General features: G+C 40.4%; 1 protein-coding gene across 13 annotated transcripts in view; it reads left to right on the forward strand.

The window, feature by feature from the left end:
• The window catches only part of KLF12 (KLF transcription factor 12), a 249,685-nt gene that overhangs the window by 131,652 nt on the left and 99,728 nt on the right, over positions 1–18,305 (forward strand). The window lies entirely within an intron of this gene.

Raw genomic sequence — 18,305 nt, forward strand, 5'->3', positions numbered from 1 at the left:
CTACTGTTGTGTATGATAATTGAAAAATAAGAACAGAGCTTAAATGCAGATTCATTACAATTGACAAACAGGTTTTTAGGTAGCCATCATTGCTTTACAGAGTAATGCATGACACTTTGCTGTGAGATCCTTTAAATTATACATGAATTGCAAACGACAGATTACAGTTGTGCTGCAGAGGTGACAGTGGAAATGAGGAGTAGGAAATAGCCTTGTGGCTTTAGGTCTGTTTTACACACTGAAGGATTGCAAGTTGGAAACAACAAGTGTGTGTGCAGTGTGTATTCGGGATCTGTTTCTAGCCAGTAGTCACCGCAATATATTGTATATACACTACAAAAACACTCATTGCTGAATGTCATGAGTGGCTACTGAATTTCTGAAGAAGATATAAAAAATAAGAAGCCAGAGCTGAAGGAGGCATTTTAGTGATTGGCCCCCAAGGAGCAGATTCATAAGCACAGCTTGAAATCTAATGGAATTAGAGCTGATTTTATTAGAATTCACTCTCTTCTCCTTTGATCTTTGATAGGATGACATTCAGGTTGTGCTGGTGTAAAACCAACTGTCATAAGCAGAAATGAGTTGGAAATTCTCAAACTAAAATGTTCATTAAGATACTGAGGGGAATCGTAATAAGAACTGACTAAAAAGACCTGGTGTTCACTGGGTTTTTCTAAAGAGTTTGCAAAAGGGAAAAAAACAAAAGAGGTACTCAAGTATCACACACATTTTTGTGTGTGTATCTATAAATAATAATTATTATTATTCCACTGTTCTTGATGGATCCCAAAATGAATGGATTTGGGGTGGATATTAATATAGACAGATGCATTCTCAGGCTTGAGCTTATATAAAAGCCTTGGCACTTGTTGATGTCAGTTTAAAGGCAGAATGAAAAAGATGGAATAACTTGGTACTGTAGGCAATGCTAAGCCAGGTGTTTGAATTATGAGATGCCTGTTTTGGGGTGGCAAAAGGAAATCTTCTGTTGAGTTTGTTGGGGAGTCTGGATTCCACCAAAGTTAATACTAAAGCAAAAGCACTGCTCTGACCCATTTGCTACCCTGAAGCGTGTGTGATACATTCATTGACTTTGTCACATCTCTTAATATGAGACAAAATGTCAGTGGAACTGTTGTCATTTTATTTGGATGTCATTCATGATAGAGCTGATATGCCGTGGAAAGTGGTTGGTGACCTATATGTAATTATACTGTGACCGTGAGTGCTGCTGTGGTGGAAATTGGTGTTCAAGAGACCATGGAGGAAGTACCAAAAGCTGGGTCAGACCTTGAACTAGTCCCAGATTCTCAATGAGAGGCAAGGGGAGGAGGGCAAATAAAACTTGACAACCTATAGCTCTGCTAAAGAGCACTTGCACTGTAGTGCCAAATAAAGCTGCTTCATCTCGCTGTCATCTTGGTGGGCTTTGAAGGTAGCTGGAGTGAAATTTCTAGCCCATGACGGCATCGGGTATGTCTCCTGGCCCTGGTCCCAGGCAGCCTGTGGTGAGGCTGCCAAGGGCTTTGTGGAGAGCAGGATTTCGGAGACGTGCTTTAGCTGAGTGTATCAAAATGTTGTTTAGTCAGGTTTTTTCAGATTTGCCAATTTTTGCGAGTTCATTCAAGATTTTGACAGAGCTTGAAGTATTATTGTCGTGGTGTGACATCACTTTAAGGCAAGTGGGCTACAAGGGATTGAATCCAGCTTTCGCCCTGGGCGCTGTTGTTGACACCTTGCATGACTTCATTGCCTCCTCAATCATGTTTTCACTCTCTATGAAAGAAAAGGTGATCCTTATTGACTGTAAATGAACTTTTGGATATCTCCAGACCAGTAGTCCCATATTCCCAGAGCTCGATGTGTGGCTGGTGAATGACGGTGAGTGGTATTGCACACAGCCACCTTCGACCGTAGGATCTTCTGGTTTGTCCAAAGCAGTCTCTTGACATGGTTCTACCAAGAGCAGCATTCATCGCCCTGCCACCAGCCCCATCCATAAAAGAGGTTTTCTGTGCAGTGAATGTACCAGCACCCTGTGGCTGGGATAAAAGTGGTGATTCATCACCCAAAAATAAGTGCTGTGCTGATTGTAGCTGCCAAATACTCAGTCATCAGTTTCCTCCCTGTTAAGCATTTACCACCTCTCTGACTGTGGTGTAAGCAGATGGCAGGCGGAGAGAGTTAACCATTGATGAAGTTAGTCATTGCTGGAGCGTGGTGGTGATCTTGTAGCTGCCCAAGGCTTCAGGGACACACGAGGCCAGGTCAGCAGTCCTCACATTAATACCTGTTCTTACATTGGTAGTAATCTTGGTAGTTTAAGCAAGCAAAAAGTTATAGCTCATAGTTCTTGGAGATCAGTTGAATTTAGTCACTATTAATGGAAAATAAAACTTGGTTTTCATGTTTGCAGCCTACTTCATCAGAAATTGTTATTCCATAAGGTGAACCGATTCAGTACATCGAACTTGGCTGCAAACTGCACTTGGTCACAGGCACCCATGCCATTTAGTCACCACCCAAGTGTTGTGTTTATTATCTTTCCATTTGTTTTATATGTATAGTAATAGTATGTAAATCACAAATTGTATCAGGTCACATTGTGACTTGGGTAGTATAAGATCAGATTAAACACCTTAATTTTCAATAGTTTTATGATGCACTGTAAAACAGAAAAGACAGCAATTCATGTGTCCTACTCATTCTTTTTAGTCTCCTATGTATTGTTAATTTTCCAGTACAAAAATGTCTCTGTCATGGATGCAAAACAATAAGTCTTACTCCATTTTATCAAAGTCATTCATTACTATGTAGATATTTTCATTGTGTTGGTCACTTCAGAGTTTTCTGTTGAGAATAAATTGAACTGCTTCGCTGGTTTCTGGTAATAAATATTCTTAATACCTGTGATTCTCTTGGCTGCCCTAAAGGTATTAATACCCTTCCTGGGAAAACCAGGCTGAAGTTAAAATTCTGGACATCCTTTAAGTCTAGTGCCTTCTAAAAGCCTTTAAATGGTGCCTTGTTTAAAGAAGAAGAAAAAACGTCTTTCTGGAGCATCCTATAGCCAGCTCTGTTTTAGTTTGGATGAGTAACATCATGCTATTTCTGCTTCCTACTGTGCTCTTTCTATTTTTACTTCAGCTTCGTTCTGACCATGCGTACCTTCGGCCAAAGTTAATCTGGAAAAAACAAAGGGGGTATTGGCAGATTGAGGAAATCAGTATGTCTGAACGAGTCTATCCCTTTTATTGAGGCACTTTGCTTCCCTTTTTTGTTGCTTACCCATTTTGCAGCTTGGGGTCTACAGTTAGGAATTAGAAAGGGCAGAGTATACAGCTCCCAACCTGAAATCTTGCTTAGCCTTTTGTATGTTGTAATTAGGGCAAGAGCTGCCTTCTTCCATTATACAGGTGTAATCACCAGGCGATGTGTTTTCTTACCTTTGTGTACACACTGGTACAGGGGAAATGCAAGACTCAGGAATTTAAAACAGAGGGCTTACTTTTCCTAATTTTCATTTAGATCCTCTAGTTACAACTTAGATGAACTAAATGGGTTAATCTATTCAAATTTATCTCTGTTCTGTGTCATTTGGGGGATTTTTTTTTCTTCTTCCTTAATTTTTACAGCGTTCTGTGTCATTACCAAAAATGTATGTGGAGGGAAAATGAGTGGCATTCTTCTTACTATTTATATACCAAGGATTTGGCCTTTCTGCCAGATCTGAAAGATTGAAGGGAAGACTCAAAGACGTCTGTTCCCCAGGAGGATTTGACTGCTTGTTTGAGAATAGCTGGACTAGTTCTTTTACTGGGCGAAGCTAATCTGTAAGGGTTATACTGGAGAAAATGTCTCGCATCATTCACAACCTTTCAAGCAGGAGAGGCTTACTGAACTCAACATGAACTTAATGATACCTTTCCAAGAGCCACCAGTTACTGTATTTGTTGTCTTTGTTGTACACAATTGCTATTGCAAGTTCTGCATTATCGTCGTAAGACGTATTTCTGTATCTTGAAAGAGTTACAGAGTAAACTAATTTTCCAGAGATAACTGGCTTAGCCTCACAATGATAAACATATCCCTCTATGATAGTATTCTGTAACTTCATGATGTAAGGAAGATGTGATTTGAAATGTCATGATTTTAGTGTGTAATCAATATTTCTAAGATCAACTGTATCATATGTGTTAATATTGTTCTGTATATAGAAGTCTTCAGACACAGGTAGGATGAAGGCAAAGCACAAATTACGTTTTACTTGACAAACTTTTCCTAGGTTTATATCTTATGTAATACTATAAAAAGTTTGGTTGTTTTGTCTCGTTAAGGCTCCCGAATCTTTCACATTTAGGTACATCAAGGCCAACATTTTGAAATGGCATCAATGCCTGAAGCAGGGCTCAGTCTGCAAATTCTGGCCTAAACAAATGTTTTTTCTCTTTTGAGATACTGAGTATGAATAAATAACCTGAGATTTCCCTCAGTAGATTCTCACATTCATTTTGGCAGCCAGCCGGCCCTACTATTCTAACTATCAACCCTGTTGGGACATATTTTTCATAGTCAGAGTGTATCAATTGGTAAGCTGGCTTTCTTGGCCATTTGGAAAGCTGTTCCCTTAGAATAGGGGTCTTTAGTTGGTTCAGCAACAGCCCTGGTCACTCTAAGCAATGCCTGCATCCCATGGGGCTGGTGTCTGGGCTGAACCACTGTCTGATGTTATGCTGTAGACATAATACATCATAAAATGAAATAAGCAAATTTTGGAGGATGATACATTCACATATGAAACAAAATTAGAATTTGGCAAGCAAAATCTGCTTCCTGTAATCTATGAGTGTATCGGCTTTGTTATATTCTTCCACATAGCACAGCCACTGTAGTTAGTCTTTGGGCTAATACAGATGGCTTTGTAAAGTCCAAGTGATGACCTTTCAGTATGATTGTTAACTTACTTTAGATTTAATGAAATTGCAGTATCTGTCACAGACAGTAAAATATAACTGCTATTTTCCTTCCATATAAGAAGAGCTCGCTTTTTAAAAGGAAGGGATGGGAAAAAAATGGTGATAAAGCTTGTCATTACATTCCAGGATAATAAAGCAATAAAGCTATCAATTATATCCTATGCAAGCTCTAGATTAGTTAGTAGTTGAATATAAATTGCTGTCTAAGCTGTAGAGTCATTGGATTTGAAGTTAAACAGAATCGTCAGAAATGCTTAGTGCACTTGAGGAATAGGTGCTTGTATATCAAAGTTCTTGTTACCATGTAATATGATGAAGTACCTCATCTCTCTGTGAAGACCACCGGGTTTTATATTAACTGTGAGTCATTCTATTAAAATCTCGTAATGGGATTATAAACAGTCTTTTCATAGCACTGTTGTCGTGTTAAATGATGTCTGTATCAGCTAGTCACTTGGACACCTAGTCATATGCAAGTGTAAATCTGACTTTCTTTTTCTCCTGATTCTCTACACAGCAAAATAAATGGGCATTTGGCCGGATTTGTTCCTGAAGTGGAACATCAGTAGGGATTTTGGTGCCAAAATTCAAAACTGAAATCCTTAAATCTTCTGTTTGGCCACAAAAATTTGAAGGAATATTGGTTTGGTTTTTTTAATAACATTACATTTCTTAGGGCCTAAAATCTTGTTTATGTGTATGTGGTCCTTTTAAAAGGCAGAGTAGCTCAGCGATGTGTACATCTAATCAGGACTAGGAAGAGAGGTGATCTATGTATCTCCTGTTGAGGGTATCTGACCTGGCAGTTGAGATGTTAAAACTTCTACTGCTCTGACTCCGACTCCGCTTTAGATGCCCTGAAACCTTGTATCTGAAAACACAGAAATAGCAGGTAATGTTCCTGCCTTCTTTTTTACCTAGAAGCATGGATCACTTAACACTAATGATGTGGAAGACCTGGGTTCAGTTTGCACTGGTGCCTGAAGAGATTCAAATCTGTCTCCCGCACTTGCAAAGAGAGCTCTATTTATGAGGCTTTTTATGGTTTACAGGGTGCAGTTAGGAGGCTGTTCTGAGATGGGATCCTTGTGATGCATCCTTTTCAAACTGGTCTGCTTTACAGGCTTTAAGATTTACATAACAGGAGAGAGAGAGACAGACAGAATATTTTGATTGTAGTTTACTTGCTAGGCAAATTTTCAAGAGTGTTGCTCTCAACAGGATTTTTCTCTTAACTGGACATATATTACCAGACAGGTAATTCATGACATCTTGATTCTGTGAGAGACGGATGATTTAGCATCTAATTCCTGCTGTGTGCTATTCGCAGTCTACCCACATGCAACCTTTGGCACAGAGGCCAGAGGTTGCTGACAGCCATGCTAGAGGAAGGTAGGCTCACACCATCTCACACATTGTTTACAAAATACCCTCCATTGATTTAATCCAGTGATTATCTAAAATAACATGGGACCAGAACTCAAGACTCCTTCCTCAATATCTTCTCATTGAGGAATAGTGGGTTTTTTCCCCATAAAATGCAAATCAAAGGTCAGTGTGGGACAAGGGACTTCAGGGCTGTAGAAGAGGACTCCAGTGCTGGAGTCTGGTGGCAGGTAGTGAGAATGCTGGGTGGCTTAGCCCAGCACCAGCAGTACGGGCAGTGGGATGTTCTGCTGCTCTGAGAGACTGCTTCCCTGTTAGCTAAGTTAGATGGTTTTCTATTCAGTGTAATGGGGTTTATTTGTTGGGGATTTTTTTTTTTTTTTACAAAGTTAATCTGAAGTGCTTAGCGCTTTCTATCCTGTAATTAATGAGGGTATAGGAAGCATTCCATGTCATCAGAATTTTCCATACCTGCTCGTTTTCATAGCTCCTTCAACCTTTCTTTGGGAAACTGGCCTGTTCACAATTGGAGATGCAAGTGGTAGACCCGTTGTTCTTTGCTGGTGTGGCTGTTACTGTGAAGTTTGTTACTTGGGAAGTACGCACAAGAAGAGCTCCTTGCGTGGCCAACATATCTGTAAAGATGAGCAGTATCTGGCAAACTTGCCCCTGTGTAATGGGTAGCAAATCATGGACTAGACAAGCTCTTGAAGTGGCAAGGAGAGTACTGCAAAAGGGTGTTATATATGCCATCAGAGCAAGATTTTAATTTATGCCATCACTGTGCCTCTAAAATATTTTTTGGCAGGTGAGGGAGTGGTTGGCTCTATGCTAACCAAGAAAGATAATCTCTGCTGTGGAATGAGAATACCACAGGGAGGACACTTAGACCTGGTCCAGAGGAGGGCCACAAAAATGATCAGAGGGCTGGAACAACTATCGTATGAAGATAGTTAAGAGTTGCTCAGCCTGGAGAAGCGAAGGCTTCAGGGACACCTTGCTGCAACCTTTCAATACTTAAACAGGGCTTATAAGAAAGACAGAGAAAGATTTTTTTACCAAGGCCTGTAGTAACAGCACAACGGGCAGTGGTTTTAAACTGAAAGAGCATAGATTTAGATAGGATGTGAAGAAGAAATTTTTTAGAATGAGGGTGGTGAGACACTGGAACAGGTTATCCAGAGAAGCTGGGGATGCCCCATCATTGCAAGTGTTCAAGGTCAGGTTGGATGGGGCTTTGAGCAGCCTGATCTAGTGAAAGACGTCAGTGCCCACAGCAGGGGGGTGGACGCGGTAATCTTTGAAGGTGCCTTCCAGCCCAAACCGTTCTATGATTCTACGATACATTCGTGTGGAGATGTGAAGGATAGTGGAAGTGAAACGGAGCAAAAGTGGTCAGTGTACTGGTGCTTGGAAGGGGGTACCTGAGCTAACTGGCACAATTACACTGTGGCTCTGCCTCAGGTAGCACCACAGAGGAACCACGGCCCTATCTGCTCAGGTGTTGCTCTGTGTCAGAAGCTGTCTTTTGTATTGCTTGAATGCAGAAATCTTGAATTATTGAAGCCAATTTGTGAGACGCCAAGCCATTTATGAAACAGCTGCACTTCACAGCTTTTAGTTTTCTCATGTTAGATTCTCATAGCTGTAACATGCAGTTATGTATGTATTAAAGCTAGAGATACTCTTTTTAATTCAGTGGAAAAAAAAAAAAAAACTAAACCTAAGTGTGAATTCTCCTGTTTAATTTCTAATATATTAAGAGTTGTCAGTACTAATTAGTGCTGTAAAATAGTTTAAATATAAGACCTGCGTGTCAACAAGAGTAATAGGGTCTATGTCTCAGGAGAAGCGGAAACTTGAATATGCCTAGAGATGTACTTGGTGTGCTCATCTTCATGCGGTTGTGCACCCTAACGATGGTTAGTGGAAAAATAGAATGATTCAATTTATACTTCTTTTAAAGTTACCTCATGCACCCCTCCCGAAGTAAATTAGCACATTGGTTTTGCATGTAACTTAAGTCTTCCTTCTGAGTCAGAGGAGCAAAGCAGCACACATACAGGGATCAGCTCTTGCACCTTAAACCATGGTGCTTCTCGAACAGTAAGGAAGAGAATTTAGAAATGCTCAGTAGCTTTGGATCCTTCACGTAAGCTTTGGCTGTTGAGTAGGGTGAATCCATGTGTCTGTGTACGCATCTAAAAATGCGACAATAAATTCTCGGAGTCGATGGACACACGCAGTTAAGGACCTTCTTTCTTTGACCGTAAGAATAATTTTGACTGAAATAGGGGGAGTGATTTCAGATGTGGCAAAACATCAGCTCCATAGTCAGTACCAGCTGTCGTGTCCTGTTGCATCTAACGTGGGTATGTGTGACAGTGCTAACCCTAACATCATTGTTGTGATGTTGCACAACATCACGCAGCGGGCAGTAAGTTTATTTCTGTATTAAAAATGAAATAAAGCATTACAGAACCTTTTAACCAGCACGAAGCATGAACTTTTTTCTTCTGGCCCCTCTGTGCTTGCAAGAGGTGCTTGTGTGCGTCTTTTGCTGGGGTTTGCATAGGTAGCAAATTGCACGGCTGCCAGCATCGTCACCTTGTGCGCTCAGAGGTGTGCTGGCGTAACCCTGCCAGTGCCTCCCCGTGAGGGTGCCAAAGCCTGTCCCCCAGCTCCGTGCTGTCTTCTGTGCTCCAGGAGGTCTCAGATGGCACCACGCGCCTATGCCTGGGCATTCGAGTTGAGCCCGAATCATTTGGTTTAGTGAAAGAGCCGAGGGTAAACTTTGTACAAAAAGTTGTTCTGTTAACAAAGGAAAGGGGTGGGGAGGAGGCAGGGAAAGGGGATTTAGGTCAACGAAAAACTTTGGGGAATTGATTTCAAATTCAGTAGCTTGTTATAATCAGTAAAGAAATAACAAAAAGATCAGAAAATAACTGATGTGTGTTCTTTGACTGCCTAAATATTAAATGGGTCAGTGTGCATCATTAATGATGGTTCATTTTAACATCTACTACCCCCCCCCCTTTTTTTTTTTAACAGAAACTTCTAAAGAGCTTGAAAATAAACTAAAACTTTTCATTCTGTTGAAAAATAATTTGTGGGCCAAAGTAAAAGTGTTCTTTTCTCCTCTTCCATTTCTTCCACTTTTTCTTTGGACAGGAGGGAGAAAGTTTGTGCCTTGTTGCCCCTGTCACCATGGGGAGCATATAAGAAGTTTCCATTAAATTAAAATATGCATCTCTTAAGGGGACTCAAGAGAATTGTTTTACCTACAGTTTAGCTTCAAGTGTCTAATCTGGTATTTTATATGTATTACTTGTCAAAAACCAACAACTTTTTTTCTAACAGAATTTAATTTTGGGGACTGTCGTATATTCCGGAGTTGATACAGGTTTAGGAAATGAAGTTATTAAGGTGCTGTTACAAACACCTTCTTTGAAAATTGATGTTTCTTCTGTTTAAAAACAATTAGTCTTCTGGAACAAATTTAGAATGATGTCATCCATAACTAATAACATGGTGATCCTATTAGTTTTGTATTATTCTGTTCTGAGAAAAACAAGTAAATACCCAGTTTCTTCTGCTGTATACTAAAAATCACTGTGATATTGTTAGCTATTTAAAACGTAATCAGTTTGAGTTTGGTTTAGTTCAGTTGTTGAGATATATATTGGTTTTAAGATTAAAGGTATAAAGAAATAAGAATATGAGTGTGCAGTTGTCTCAGATTTCAGACATGATAGTTTCAAATAATGAGAGTTGTTATAGATACACACTGCAGGCTTTACTTTAGAGCAGGAAAATTGTTGTGAATAATGATAGATTTTGTTCTATGCTATTTATATTCAGTACCCTTAAAAATCAGAAAGAATAAAATCATATTTATAGGGCTTTGTGGTTAGAATGCATTTAATTTTTTATTCAGTATTATAATGTTTTAGCTCTAATGTTGTAACTCTAAACTTTGATATTGTAGTACTGGAAAAACTGTTAAGATTCTCCCCCTACATTTTCCCTTTTGTAAAGTGGAAGTAGTTTGTATTATCCCCATCTAAAGGAGATTTCTGAAGACTAATCAGTTTGAAATAATCAGTAAGTGGTTATTATTGCCATAGGATAAGAACTGAAACAAGGAAGTCTTCACAGTTAGCTCCAGAGTATTGCATTAAATGGTCCGTTCCTGAGTGTTTGTCTGCTGGTCCGTGTATAGTGTCAATAGGTTGTCCATCTCGTAATCCATATCCTATCTTATTTAGCCTTTAAGTGTGATTTTTATAATATATGTAAAGACTCAGAGAAGGTGCACAGAGAGGGTTAGGTTTTTATTGGTCTTTTCTTCTGTAACAGTAAGTACTGTGATGTACCAGGTCAGTGAGTTGAATGAAAATCCATTCCAGAGGCATTAAAACCTAATTTTCCAAATATACATATTCATAGTTTATATAAGAGCACATTCACTTTTGGGGGAAAAAGTCAGAATTAGCCATCCCGACCCTCCCTTCCCAAAAGCTGTGTTAAAAGAACATTAGTAAGCCTGAACGATGAAGCAGCATGCCTTAGGGCAGTCTTAGGAGGAGGGCTGTCTGTGCTAACTTTGATCAGAGCCTGTAGCAGGCAATTACTGCAACACGCACTTCTTGTCTTCATTTTTTGTGGATGGGTGTTGCGGAGGGACCGGATGTTTCACCAGTGGGTTTCGGGGATATCTGCTGACAGCAGAGGAATGGTGAACCTCAGCGGCTTCGGGTCCCATGCCAGGCACTGGCAGAGCATTTTGCTTTACTTGGCACAAACCCTTTTGTCTGGTCACTCCAAGCTTGACCCGTCTCCTCTCCTCCGGGCTGGGACACTCTTCCTCACATCCAGCCAGGCCCCGCAGCCTTCCCAGCCAACCCCACCACCCAGGGAGATGGGCAGCGCTTTCTTCTCACCCTCATCTTCATCTCATAATCCTCCCAGTTGCATCTGAGGTGACGTTAGGTGACCTAATGGCTTGCTTAGGATATAGAATGCCTACTTTCCTTAATTCACAGACTCACCTCACGTGACCCCTTGGAGCCCCGGTCTCTTTGCTGATGTCCCAGCCTTCCCAGCCAGGACTCACTATCAGTTTCCTCCCTCAGACAGAGCCAGACCAAATCTCTGCATTTTGTCTGCCTCTGTAAGGCTTTTTTCCAGCAAGTGTTATTCCCCTCCGCCCAAATTTGGCTCTTTTTCCTTCTTCGAGATCAGCTGATGTCCTCCTTGGTGCTGCCCAGTCCCAGAGGAAGGGCAGCAGTGGGAAGTAGGAGGAGGAGTTCAAGGAGGTTAGGACTGAGGTCGTTGCACCCAGTTTAACGAGCCTGGGTAAAGCCACCCCCACTCAGGGCATGAGAGGTTTTGGCTATACAAATGCAGGCTGTGGAACCTCAGTGCCAGCAAACGGCACCGGGCATGTTTGTTTTACTTGGACCAACAGCCAGTTCTGGGGTACGTGGTCCTGGAAGTCTGTTTGAGGAACAGGCACTGGAAAGTGCTAGTTTTAGTAAAAACTTCTTTAATTTTTTTCTCTCTGAAGTGAACCTTTTTTTTTTTTCTCCCCTCCCTCCAAACCACTGAAAGGCTTAATTTCAGTCACATCCAACTGTAGTTAGTTCTACTCAATGTATTTATTTTAGTAAAGAAAACTGTGTTGAAATTGAGATGCAATCTCAGTTGAGAGGTCAGAAGAACAAAATGAACCTAAACTTTAGCTTGAAGAATGGTAAACAGAAGGAGGAGGTTCATTTGGGAAAATTAATCCTTCTGGTGGAAATTAAGATGAACAAAGACATGTAGAGAGAGACAGAGAGAAGCCCAGTTGCAGTGCATGGATTGCATTGGGTGTGAGTTTCAGGCATGGCACCTCCACCACCACTTGTGATGTATTATCAGATAGCTGTAGAATTACTGACGTCTCCTGTATAATGTTACAGTAGTTCATGAGTATCTTCATACCACAGAGGACATGCAAGGAAGACTGACTAATGAGGAATAATTAAAAAGAATTAACTGCCCAGTCTTTTATATCTTTTTCACATCAGCTGTATTTACCGGGTGCGGAGTCCTCTTGCCGCATCTGGCACTGCTTGCCCAAGGAGGAATGACTTGGAAGTGCAAGATCAGTTTGGGAGTGCTGAGCTCCAAGGCTGTTGGGAACATGGCTGAGCTTTGCCTGGAGCTGGGCAACAGCTTGCAGGTGGTTAAAAGGTATAAATAATAGTTTCATGCATTATTTGTCATAGTCCTTTTTTGCTAACACATTATGAATATTCTGTGATGATGTGCAGAGTAGGAAAATATTGACCGAATCTTTGCATCAAAGTTTTAACTTGTGGATCTTCAGCAAATAGTTGGCTGCAAATTCTTCTTCAGGCTTTCATTGTTTTTCAGTGCAGGCTGGTTCATGTGGAAACATCGAATGCATCCGTGTTAGATAAAAATAAATCTTAGAATATAATTTGAATATTTTCACCTAGAAATGTAAATGCTGCTGAGTACGTTTTTCAAAAATGACTTTCACTAAGCCTTGCTAATTTGGTGGACCTCTTGATCAGCAAACTTGCTTGGTGGGTACTTGTGGAAAGTTCCCAATGTACTCCATGTGGGGCTAAGTAACTAGTCTAGATTGACAAAACCAAATTAATTAAAAAATCCTAATGTATGTCTAGTACAATTTTTCTTATTGTTTTCTAATGTAAACATCAAGGACTCAAATTTATTAACTCAAGTTTTTGGATAACCTAAATGGAACGATTCTGATTTAAAATTGTACTAGAGAAAAGAAAGAACTAAGTGAAATCAAAAAGGGGAATAATTACCCCAAAAACATGAGGGGAAAAACATATGATGAGAGCTGCTAAGTGGAAGTGTGAAGTTCTTGTTGTCTGGGATTTTATAAACTAACATTTTTTTAAATCCCAAAAATAATTCTGAACTGGGGGCAAAAAGATATTTTTTCATGGTATTTTATCTCCCCTTTAACAATTACTTAGGGATCTGCCATTTGTTCACAAATTATTCTCAAATGTAAAATATATTAGTCCAAGGAATACAAATATATTAGCAGTATTCTTTATATGCTTAAGCATGTAATATTGCAAGCAACGTCTTACAATACTGTTGTTCCACACCTTTGTTAGACTCATTTCTCTTGAAGATTTGTGTCATAGCGATGGGCATAAATTAGTTTCTTTCAACAGATTCTTCCTTTGATAGACCATTCTAGCAACATTGCTCAAATATAAATAATACATCTATGCTGAACAGCTAGTTTTCTGAATGTGTTAATGATTTAGGGATCAAGGGGGTAGGTTTTGTTGCTTTTCAGAGAAAATCATGGAAGGCCCAAGTGGAGTTTGACATACTGAGAAACTGAGAATTTGGCTTCATGTTCAAGAAATGTATCATTTTTACATTTAATGTACCAGATAGTACAGGGGCTGATTAGTTTATTGGGCTGTATAAGTCTGTAATCACTTGTTCTCCTTCTGTGCCATTGGAGAAACCCTCTGGTAAACCTGTCAGTTTGGGGACAGGAAAGTTAAATGCCAAGTAACCTTAATGCTTACTCTGTCTTTGCAAATGTATTATTTAAAAATAAGTCATTTCACACTAGATGTATTTGCGTTCATTGTTAAACACGTTTAAAAATTAATGCTGTTTGCATAGCGATCTCCTTTCATTTTGAAACACATTTCCCCAGTCCTAGTTTGAGCTGTTAATAAAGGTTGCAGCACATGGTACTTTTTAATTGTTGAAGTAGTTGTGGAATAACACCATAGTGTTCTGTTCAGGAAGAGTTAAAAGATAATTTTTACAGCGTTGGAGCTTGAATTTTGCTTGTCTATTTATGAGTGGTTGGTTTGAATTTGATCTCCCCAGCTCTTAGTTAATTCTCTTTTATTTGGGGGCATCTTTTGTAGGTTCTACACATTTTGCATCACTCTGCTGACAAAGGCCACCTGTGCCTCATAGCGTCTGCTGAGTTTCTTTTGCCTCTTCAGATTCACAAAGAGAATAGAAATTTTATTTTTAGGCCTTGAGGGTTGGAAACATCCACTTTGAAATCAAACATCCAAGTGTTACGCAGAGATAATGATACATTAAGTGAATCACGAGTACTTTAAAGTGGTATCTCTCAGTCTCTCCTGTTGAATCGATTCCAATTTGTTTAAATGCATTTTCATTGAACCTCTTTTTATTTTAATAATTCCTGGACCCTACCCTCTGTTTTTCTCGGTGCCAACTGGTGCTTTTTAGAAAAGCTTCAATGGGAGTTGTTGTAACAGAGTCTGACTCAACCTTGCTTGGGAGTGCCATCTCTTGGGAATCTCTTTTCTTCCTTGGAACACAAATTTAACCTTGACCCTGAGCAACCGTTTCTTGAAAATGAATAGTAAGCCACTTTTTAATTTCTGCTTCCAGAAAAAAAGCAGAAAAGTCCAGCTGTCTTGCATTTTGCTCTTTTCTTCAGCATGACCTGCTGCATTTGTCCAGCGCATCCGAGCTGAGCAGTTCTGTCAGCCTGGGAAAGCCTGCAGCAGCAGCCTCGAGCAAAAAGGCACAAATGCCTGTTCGCTTGGTGCTTTTGCATTCGGAAACAATTTTTTAAGTATTTTGCTCAGTTTTAGTTTTCAGCTGTCTACGTGTTCGCCCTTCTGATTTTCGACAGCTGTCTGTCACCACTGTACGGATGTACCCCTCGTGTACAGATTAATAATGATAGCTGCATCTCAAAGCGAGCATAGTTGAGTCTTGGATGTGTCTTCTTTTCAGGGGGATAGCAGAGTGTTTCTAGTAGAGGTTGTTTAGTTCTTTTTTTTTGCAGGTTGTATTACTTCTTCCTTTTCTTAGAGTATTTCGTTGCTTGGTTAAAGTGGAGATTTTCAAGTGGAAGCATGTGAGTGTTGTGAATGTAATTTCTCATGATGGGAAAGTGTTTTCAGAAACATCTCTTCCCATAATTTTAAAGATAATTCACCCTTACATTAGTAAGATAAACCAAAAAAGACTCCGAGGAAAGCGCTGGGTACTTAAGCCGTAACTTACAGGGCTCTTTGAAGTGCCCAAGCTGCTACTTACCTAAGCTAGTTGTGCGCCAACCTTTCGTACTCTGCAAGTGCCTAGTTGCCACTCTGCAAGTGCCACTCTGGGGCGTGACAGGATAAAACCTGATACAGGCAGATATGCTTCATGGCAAGCACCCACAGAACTGCCGTTTCGGGAGCATGAGCTTTCTACCCTTATCTACAAGAAAGATTAGGAAAATGCTCCATTTTAATTTGAAAAAACAAATTGTATTCCAAAGATGAACATACCATATCCTAAACCCAATCCACCTGCACATCTCATGGCATTAGAGTTGTAAGCACATCTGTGTGCTATGCAGAAGCAGTATTACTTCTGCTAGAGCAAGTGCTTTTTGTCATTTCAAACCTAGCATGTGTTTCTTTAACTGTCAAGTGTTAGAAAATCTGTAACCTGCAGAATATTCCTGGTTATTTAGATTGCACCCTTCAAGCATGGTGATCAGAGCTGAAAGCTGCTCTAGCTGAGCGCAGTTCTGCACTGCCTGCCCAGAAGGCTGTATGCCTGCACTGCTTGAGCTTTGGTGTTTTGGTATGGCAGTGGCAACGACATGGTTAAAAATGTGGGTAGCTTTTCAGAAGGATTTTCTCATCGCACTCTCCTTTAACTGTGACAAAACAAAATCATGCTGCCTGAAATTTCTACTGCCAGAGCAGAATGAGGTGGGGCAGCACGATGACAACCAAGAAGGGGTTTTGACTGAAGAGTTAAGCATTTAGCAATTTATTTTTTAACTTCCTGTCCTCAAAGCCAGCTTATTTTATAAATGCTAAATTTAGTCTGTTCAGTTTCCGTCATCAAGGACAGCTTTTTTGGTACGCTTTCTTACAAATTGTTTGACCTTGGGCGATTGCTGCCAGAAAGGAAGAACACTTTAAAAGCTGACAACTGATGGTTGGAGGTTTGTAAACTCGGTTGTGTGGGAGCAATAAAACTCCACAAAGGCACAAAGACTCACTGAAGCTTAGTAGCCTGTGAAGTTGATGAACTGCAAGGCATCAGGATGAGTTGCTGAAAACGAAATGATCTTTGCTTTTTCACTGGTTTTAACCTCAGCTGTGTGTAAACTGAGCTCTTCATGACTTGGTCATGGATGGGAGACAATGCCGGTACACAGAAAAGATTGCCATGAGTAGAATAAGAGAGTGCAAAGGGGCTGTTGCAAAATTTCCTCCCAAGGAAGTTAAGAGGAGGTGGATTTCAGGGGGCTGGAAAGAAGGTGATGTAGAACTGTGCAGGAAAGGATGGCCATCCAGCAGATAAGACATTATCAGCCCTAACTTCACCATACTTCGCTCAGGGTCTTGTGGCTGGTTGTGTGGCTGACTGGTTGTTTTTCCATAATGGTTGGGGAAGAGGGCAGTACGGAATGCTTTTTTACACAGCCAAAAAAAGCTTTGTGAATAGGGAAATCACGTGTTATGTTCCTGGCGGCGTTTATTAATGGCAAGCTAATGAAACAGAGCACTGCAGAGAATACTGGTGTACAGCTTTAAAGGGCAGGCACAAAAACCATGAAACAGAGCACTGACTAAGGGAGGCTAGAGCTTTATTAAAAAGCCTTTTCTAGCAGGGAGCCATCCTAACCTGCCTTCCAGTTCTGTTTCAGCCTGGATTTGAGTGGATGTTGAACAGCATAAGGATGCAATGGCGGTGTTGCAGAGAGAGGCATTGCTGAGATTTGCCTCTGAATCCCAGCTGGAGGCAGGGCTGAAGCTGTCCCTCTCCTTTATAGCAGTGGGCAGGAGCAGTGAGATGAGGGAAGCCACGTGGAGCTGTACCCCTTCATGTTGTATTTCCATGGTCTGGGCTGATGTCCAAGGCAGCCCACTGGGTTACAGGGACCTCAGGCTGAACCCTTTCTAACCCACCAAGTGCTCTGGAAGCTGCCAAACTCTCAACAACAGAGTTTAGACCCCTAAAACCAAAACGAAGTTTGCAAAACCAACACGGACACTTTTGGGAGCCAGATGGGGAAAACCTGTTTCAGCCCAAACTAGCAATCAGCTGAGCCCACACCACCACAAGAAGCCCAGTTCACTAGATAAGGATAGAAAGGCAGGAATAGAGAGACATAAGAAAAAAAACATGCAACCATTCATTTTTCAGCCAGTTGACTTTATGAGCTGACAGAATGTCTGAAGGTGTACCTCTGAATATCCCAGCCACAGTGTTATGATCTCAATTAGAAAAGATGTGGTTCTGTTAAATGGAACTAATGGCAACACTCATGATCTAGGGAAATGAACAGTTAATTGTCAGTTCATAACATTCTAACTAAGAAATGGTGTACTGAGAATTCAGCCATCCTTTTGGCTTCATTGCTACTCTTCGTCCCATGGTTCCTAACTCTGGACCAGTCATCGTCATTGGGAAAGGTTTGCTTATACCATCCATTTTCAGGTAATAACGATAATTTAATGTTAAAAGTTTTGATTCAAGTACAGTTTAAATAGAGCTTTGGCAGCTTAAGTAAAATCTGAGATCATGGAGAAACATCTATACTACTTGTAGGTCACTGTAAGGGAGTGTGAGTTGTTGAGGTAGATCTCTTTGTTCACCACCACCAGAACAAAATATAACACTTGTTTACAATTTTTATCTGAAGTACAGGATGTACAAACCTGTTCTGATAAGGATCCTGCTGTCTTTTGTAATGTTGACTGACATCAATCACAGCCTGAATTTGCCAAAGAAAGGGCAGTCTTAATCTGAGAGTTTTGGAGGTGGAAGGAGGTCATTGAAGGGCATACCAGTTTTCATCCTGTTTGGAGAAATTCATGAAGGGATTGTAAAGGTTTTGAGTTTAGTTTCACAACT

The sequence above is a fragment of the Haliaeetus albicilla genome, chromosome 15, assembly GCF_947461875.1.
Source record: "Haliaeetus albicilla chromosome 15, bHalAlb1.1, whole genome shotgun sequence".
Classification (NCBI taxonomy): Eukaryota; Metazoa; Chordata; class Aves; order Accipitriformes; family Accipitridae; genus Haliaeetus; species Haliaeetus albicilla.